The sequence below is a fragment of the Lithobates pipiens genome, unplaced genomic scaffold (genome assembly GCF_037356315.1).
Source record: "Lithobates pipiens isolate NorthernLeopardFrog02 unplaced genomic scaffold, aLitPip1_a1.2 Scaffold_1, whole genome shotgun sequence".
In the NCBI taxonomy this organism is placed as follows: Eukaryota; Metazoa; Chordata; class Amphibia; order Anura; family Ranidae; genus Lithobates; species Lithobates pipiens.
This window is the reverse complement of record NW_027507685.1, coordinates 127,337,668-127,344,867: the sequence shown is the minus strand read 5'-3', so window position 1 is coordinate 127,344,867 and position 7,200 is coordinate 127,337,668.

The following is a 7,200-nucleotide window of genomic DNA, read 5'->3' as shown; positions in this document are numbered from 1 at the left end:
ATCACAGGGAGCTGTGATCAGTGACACTGTCACTAGGCAGAACGGGGAGATGCTTGTTTACATTAGCATCTCCCCGTTCTTCCTCCCTGTGAGACGATCGTGGGTATCCCTGCGGCGATCGAGTCCACAGGACCCGCGACCCGACTCACGGAGCTTGCCGCGGGCACGCACGCCCGCAGGCCGCCTCTTAAAGGGCAACATACGGGTACCTTAGTTTTACTGTACGAACCCTTCTGCTGACATATATCGATGTGAGGCGGTCGGCAAGCGGTTAAATGGACTGTAGTGCGTTTCCGCAAAAAAAGCATTAAAAAAACGCATAGGTGTAAACCGAGCCTAAATGCATCTGGTTGTCTATGGTCAACTAAAGCCGTCCATAATTGGAATGAAATTTGGCTGGTTCAGCGGGGACCAGACAAATTTTGGTCCATGTATGGACTACATGTTCAACTAGTGGTTGAATTGGATGGACTTGTGTCTTTTTTCAACCTGACTATGTAACTATGTAGCTGGATGTACACAAGTCTATCTATTGATCGACTGTCATGTTTTCCCTCAGCAATCTGTGTGGGGAAGGCTCCCTGCGGGCAGAATACAATAGCTTATTGGGAGTGATTCCCCTATCCACATCAAGTGTGTGGATGGGGGAATTGGTTCAGTTTTTTTTTTTTATTGTTAATTCAACCTGCTGGTTAAACAAAAAAAAAAAAAATCCTGTACGGCCTGCCTTAAGCCGGGCACACACAGCCGAATGTCGGGAGACAACGGCTGGTTTTAAGAAAACACAGCTGACGTTCGGCCCGTGTGTATGTCGGACGTGCATGCTGGAAAACCAGTATCCGGCTGACTCCTGATCAGCATTTTCAGCCAATCACAGAGCACTGATGGGAATGTTCTGGTGGGGGGGGGCCGTCGCACTGTCAGAACAGAACAGCTCAGCGGGGTGGGGGGGGGGGGGGGGGGGGAGATTGCTGGACTAACCATGCATGGTTAGTAAAGTTCCTCCGACTGGAGCTGTCAGTGTGTACCAAGCTTTAAGCCAGCCATAGACAGTTCAAATATGCTGAACCGGATGAGATTCAAACCATGTTTGAGCAGGCATTCGATCAACTTGGGTACAACCAGCCTGTTGGATTTTGCATGCGATTATTGCCAGCATCTATTATAGCCACTAGCTGTAATCTCTGTGTTTGCAGAAAATCACTCCGTCTATGACTGGGTTCCCACTTGTGCGATCACAGACATCGCATGTGATTTGTGCCGCTTAGCTGTGCACATAACATGCAATGCAAATTCAGCCATACAGACTGGATAAAATCACATATTTGCACCAAAATGGTGCAGGACCCCTTTTTTTTTTTTTTTGGGTCCACACTAGAATTGGATTACATATGTGTTCACACCCAAGCGATGTGATTCCTGTACCATTTGACAGTTCACACTGCGATCTTCAAACCGATCTTAGGGTGTCACTAACTTTACACCTTTGGCACCTGCAGCGGTTCGCTGATGTCCGTGTACACTGCCTTGCGATTTCAGGTGCGATGTGGGAACTCGCACAGGAATCGCAGGGTTTTTCCTGCAATGCACTGGTGTGAACCCAGCCTCTGGCCAGCATTAGTCAATCCGTCAGCTCAGACTGGCTGAACATAATTCAGTGTCTATGTGGCTTATCTTGTTTTTATCTCGGCAGTTCTATAGCAGTCTGCAGCAGCCCTGTCTGACGTTCAGATAACTTCTAGAGGGATCTATAAATCTTTTATGTATGAATCTTCGTCACATTGTACCAAGATAAGCATGTATTCATGCATCAGTCAGCTATGACTTGTAAAAGGCGTTAGAATAATCCCTACGATTGAATATTCCCACATTCTAATCCCCTGAAAGTTCTAGCTTTCTATTAAAGGAAAACATGTTTTCTTGTAGTAGATGTAGTAGTGTGCTTTGTGCAGGCCTCCTGTGCCTTTCCCTGGTGATGTAGAGAGTCAGCACTGGTGAGTGGGATGGGACTGGGACGGGCGCAGCACACAGTGGGTTATCTGGGTGCCAGAGATAAGGACTGCTAGTCAGTCACTCTAGGCGCAGGGGTGTGCGGGGAGCTTCATGTCTCAGCACTTTGTGTGACAGCTGGAGACATGACAGGGACCAGGGCCGGAGCAGCTTTGGTTAACCCCTGCCATGCTAGAGAGAGCCGTCAAGAACCTTTACCCCCCCAAAACCACTCCCCAATCCAGTGTAATGGAACAAGAGAACCTGTTTTCGGATTCTTACAGTGCCTTGAAAAAGTATTCATACCCCTTGAAGTTTTCTACATTTTGTCATGTCACAACCAAAAACGTAAATGTATTTTATTGGGATTTTGTTTGATAGACCAACACAAAGTGGCACATAATTGTGAAGTTGAAGGAAAATTATAAATGTTTTTCACTTCTTTTTTTTTTTTTACAAACAAATATCCGAAATGTGTGGCATGTATTTGTATCTGATACCTAAAATCTAGTGGAACCAATTGCCTTCAGAAGTCACCTAGGTAGTAGAGTTCACCTGTGTGTAATTTAATCTCAGTATAAATACAGCTGTTCTGTGAAGCCCTCGGAGGTTTGTTAGAGAACCTTAGTGAACAAACAGCATTATGAAGTCCAAGGAACACACCAGACAGGTCAGGGGAGTTGTGGAGAAGTTTAAAGCAAGGTTAGGTTATAAAAAAAAAATTATGCTAAGCTGTGAACATCTCATGGAGCACTGTTCAATCCATCATCTGAAAATGGAAAGAGTATGGCACATCTGCAAACCTACCAAGACATGGCCGTCCACCTAAACTGACGGGTCGGGCAAGGAGAGCATTAATCAGAGAAGCAACCAAGAGGCTCATGGTAACGGCAGAGATGCGCAGCTCAGGTGGGAGAATCTGTCCACAGGACAACTATTAGTCGTGCACTTCACAAATCTGACCTTTATGGAAGAGTGGCAAGAAGAAAGCCACTGTTGAAAGAAAGCCATAAGAAGTCCCGCTCACAGTTTGCAAGAAGCCATGTGGGGCACACAGCAAACATGTGGAAGAAGGTGCTCTGGTTAGATGAGACCAAACTTTTTATTCATAGCCTAAAAGAAAAACACTATGTGTGGCAGAAAACTAACACTACACATCACTCTGAACACCCCACCACCACTGTGAAACATGGTGTTGGCAGCATTATGTTATGGGGATGCTTTTCTTCAGCAGGGACAGGAAGCTGGTCAGAGTTGATGGGAAGATGGATAGAGCCAAATACAGGGCAATCCTAGAAGAAAACCTGTTAAGTCTGCAAAAGACTTGAGACTGGGGTGGAGGTTCACCTTCCAGCAGAACAACGGCCCTAAACATACAGCCAGAGCTACAATGGAATGGTTTAGATCAGGGGTCTCAAACTGGCGGCCCTCCAGCTGTTGTGAAACTACAAGTCCCATCATGCCTCTGCCTGTGGAAGTCATGCTTGTAACTGTCAGCCTTGCAATGCCTCATGGGACTTGTAGTTTTGCAACAGCTGGAGGGCCGCCAGTTTTGAGACCCCTGGTTTAGATCAAAGTATATTCATGTGTTAGAATGGCCCAGTCAAAGTCCAGACCTAAATCCAAATGAGAATCTGGGGCAAGACTTGAAAATGACTGTTCACAGAAGCTCTCCATCCAATCTGACAGAGCTTGAGCTATTTTGCTAAGATGAATGGGCAAAAATGTCACTCTCTAAATGTGCAAAGCTGCTAGAGAAATCCCCAAAAAGACTTGCAGATGTAATTGCAGAGAAAGGTGGTTCTACAAAGTATTGACTCAGGAGGCTGAATACAAATACACCCCACACTTTTCACATATTGTGTGTGGAAAAACATTTATCATTTTCCTTTCACTTCACAACTATGTGCCACTTTGTGTTGGTCTATCACATAAAATCCCAATAAAATACATTTACGTTCTATTTGTAACATGACAAAATGTGGAAAATTTCAAGGGGTATGAATACTTTTTCAAAGCACTGTACCTGTCTGGTTCTGCCATGGCTCCTCAAACAGTGCTAGTCCTAGAAGACATCCACATATTTTTTACATGCTTCCTTCCTAACTAATATGTAGTCCGGCACCTGACACCCTGAAATATTTTGTCTGTACCCAGCAATGAACAGATTGATAGAACAGATCTGGGAGAAAAATGTTGTGCCTTGTTTACACTTTTTTGCACTCTGAAGAGCGATCCATGTTGGATAGCTTTTCAGAGGCCATTTGACAGGCTATGAAGAGGCATTATATTGCCTCCTCACTGTATTTACCTCTTAAACCTGCAGCAGTGCATTTCAACTGCATGTATTCCATCCAGTTGAATGCGTTTCGTCTGGTGGACGTTTGTGGCCACCAATAATGTCTGCAACTCCAGCCAGGGAATATGTACACCTTCCCCCTGCTGCCTTTGCAGCTTAAAGCGGAGTTATATTCCCCTTCACTTCATAGTGATGCGGCATCTTGTTCTCTCTCTCTTTTTTTTTTTTGCTGCCCCCCCCCCCCCCCCCCCCCCAACTGCAAGTGTAAACTAGGTCTTATACATGTTTTTCCAGATTCAGAACTGCTCAGCTTTAACGTGTTGTAGAACAGCCATTTAAAGCTGAATTGTAAAAGACACAAATGAATGCAGCTCTGTATTCATTAATACACCATTAAATGTATTTTCTAAATACAAGTGGTGTAGGCACCTGAATTTGATCTGGTATCCGCTCTTGCAGTCCCTCTAGAGCATGGCAGTAGCATGAGAAGAAGCAGTACAAGGAGCCAGTAAGTTAAGGTGCTGACAAGACGCATACTGATAGGAGGAGACAGCAGAGTGACAGAGGTGATCTCATCACTGTGCTGCTTCTCCATTCACTGTCCAGTCACAAGCTGTGGCTGGTCCAAGATAATCTGGGCTCAGAGAAAGCGAGTTGAATCATGCTGACCATTAGACTGATGACCGCTATTTTCAGAATAAAAGTATTACAGGGGGAAAACTCTGGATTGAAGGTGAATATTGCAGCAAAAGCTGTTTTTATTATTTAAAATTTTAATTGTAAAATTGTTTTTATCTTGCTATTTTAGGCTGGAGTTCTGCTGCAACTTCTGCCATATGCGCCTGACGGTTTAAAGCATGGGCACTACATAAACTGATTTTTGTTTTTTCTTCACAGTTTTACTATGATTTAATTGGGTTGTGCAGTCAGATCAGATGTATCAGAGTTCTTGATGACAGCACATTGATACATTATATGGCACTACCTTCATTCCTACCAATAATCATCAAGTATTAAAGTGATTGTAAAGGTTGTGTGTTTGTTATTTGTAATACTTCCATCCTCTGTGTAATGGTTTTGTACACAGCAGCCCCAATCCTCTTTTTTTTTTTTTGGGGTCCCTGCTGGTGGTCCTGGTTCTCCACCCTGCAGTGTGCCCCCATTGCAAGCCTCTTGCTATGGGGGCACTTGAGCACACTCGCTCCTAAGCTGCGCTCCTGTGACTGGACATTTTCTATTCACACACACACACTGTGGCTTGGCCCCACCCCCAATCTCTCCTCATTGGCTCACTGGCTTTGATTGACAGCAGCAGGAGCCAAGGGCTCCCACTGCTTTGTAAGCCAAAGATGAGAGAGTGAGAGACCTGGGAGAGCCATTGCTCTCATGCACATGGCTGGATCGCAATGGGGCTCAAGTAAGTATGGGGGGGGGGCTGGGGAGCTGCACCCAGAAGGTATTTTACCTTAATGCATATAATGAATGAGGGTAAAAAAATCTTCTGTCTCTAGAACCACTTTAAAACATGGTGTTGTTTAATGACATGCTTATTCTACAGGAGGATACGTTTTGATGAATCGTCATAGCTATTGCCTCTTCTTTTTCCCCACAATTCTTTGTTATTGTCTTTTTTTTTTTTTTTTGCAAGCTTAACCACTTTCAGACCGGACCATTTTGCTGGTAAATGACCAGAGGTCTTTTTACAATTTGGCACTGCGCTGCTTTAACTGGTAATTGCGCGGTCATGCAATGTTGTACCCAAACAAAATTTGCGTCCTTTTCTTCCCACAAATAGAGCTTTCTTTTGATGGTATTTGATTGCCTCTGCGATTTTTATTTTTTGCGATATAAATGGAAAAAGACCGCAAATTTTGAAAAAAAATGATATTTTCTACTTTTTGTTATTAGAAAAATCCAATAAACTCAATTTTAGTCATACATTTAGGCCAAAATGTATTCAGCCACATGTCTTTGGTAAAAAAAAAGTCAATAACTGTATATTGATTGGTTTGCGCAAAAGTTGTCACATCTACAAACTAAGGTACGTTTTCTGGAATTTACGCAGCTTTTAGTTTACGACTGCCTATCTCATTTCTTGAGGTGCTAAAATGGCAGGGCAGTACAAAACCCCCCCAAATGACCCCATTTTGGAAAGTAGACCCCCTAAGGAAATTGATAAGTGGCATGTTGAGCCCATTGAATATTTTATTTTTTTGCCTCAAGCGATTGAATAATGACAAAAAAAAATTTTTTTTTTTTTTTTTTACACAAAGTTGTCACTAAATGATATATTGCTCACACATGCTATGGGCATATGTGAAATGACACCCCAAAATAAATTCTGCTGCTTCTCCTGAGTACGGGGATACCACACGTGTGGGATTTTTTGGGAGCCTAGCCGCGTACGGGGCCCCGAAAGCCAAGAACCGCCTTCAGGTTTTCTAAGGGCGTAAATATTTGACTTCACTCCTCACTACCTATTACAGTTTTGAAGGCCATAAAATGCCAAGATGGCACAAAACCCCCACAAATGACCCCATTTTAGAAAGTAGACACCCCAAGCTATTTGCTGAGAGGCATGTTGAGTCCATGGAATATTTTATATTTTGCCACAAGTTGCGGGAAAATTACAAACTTTAATTTTTTTTCATTTTTTTTTCACAAAGTTGTCACTAAATGATATATTGCTCACACATGCCATGGGCATATGTGAAATGACACCCCAAAATAAATTCTGCTGCTTCTCCTGAGTACGGGGATACCACATGTGTGGGATTTTTTGGGAGCCTAGCCGCGTACGGGGCCCCGAAAGCCAAGAACCGCCTTCAGGTTTTCTAAGGGCGTAAATATTTGACTTCACTCCTCACTACCTATTACAGTTTTGAAGGCCATAAAATGCCAAGATGGCACAA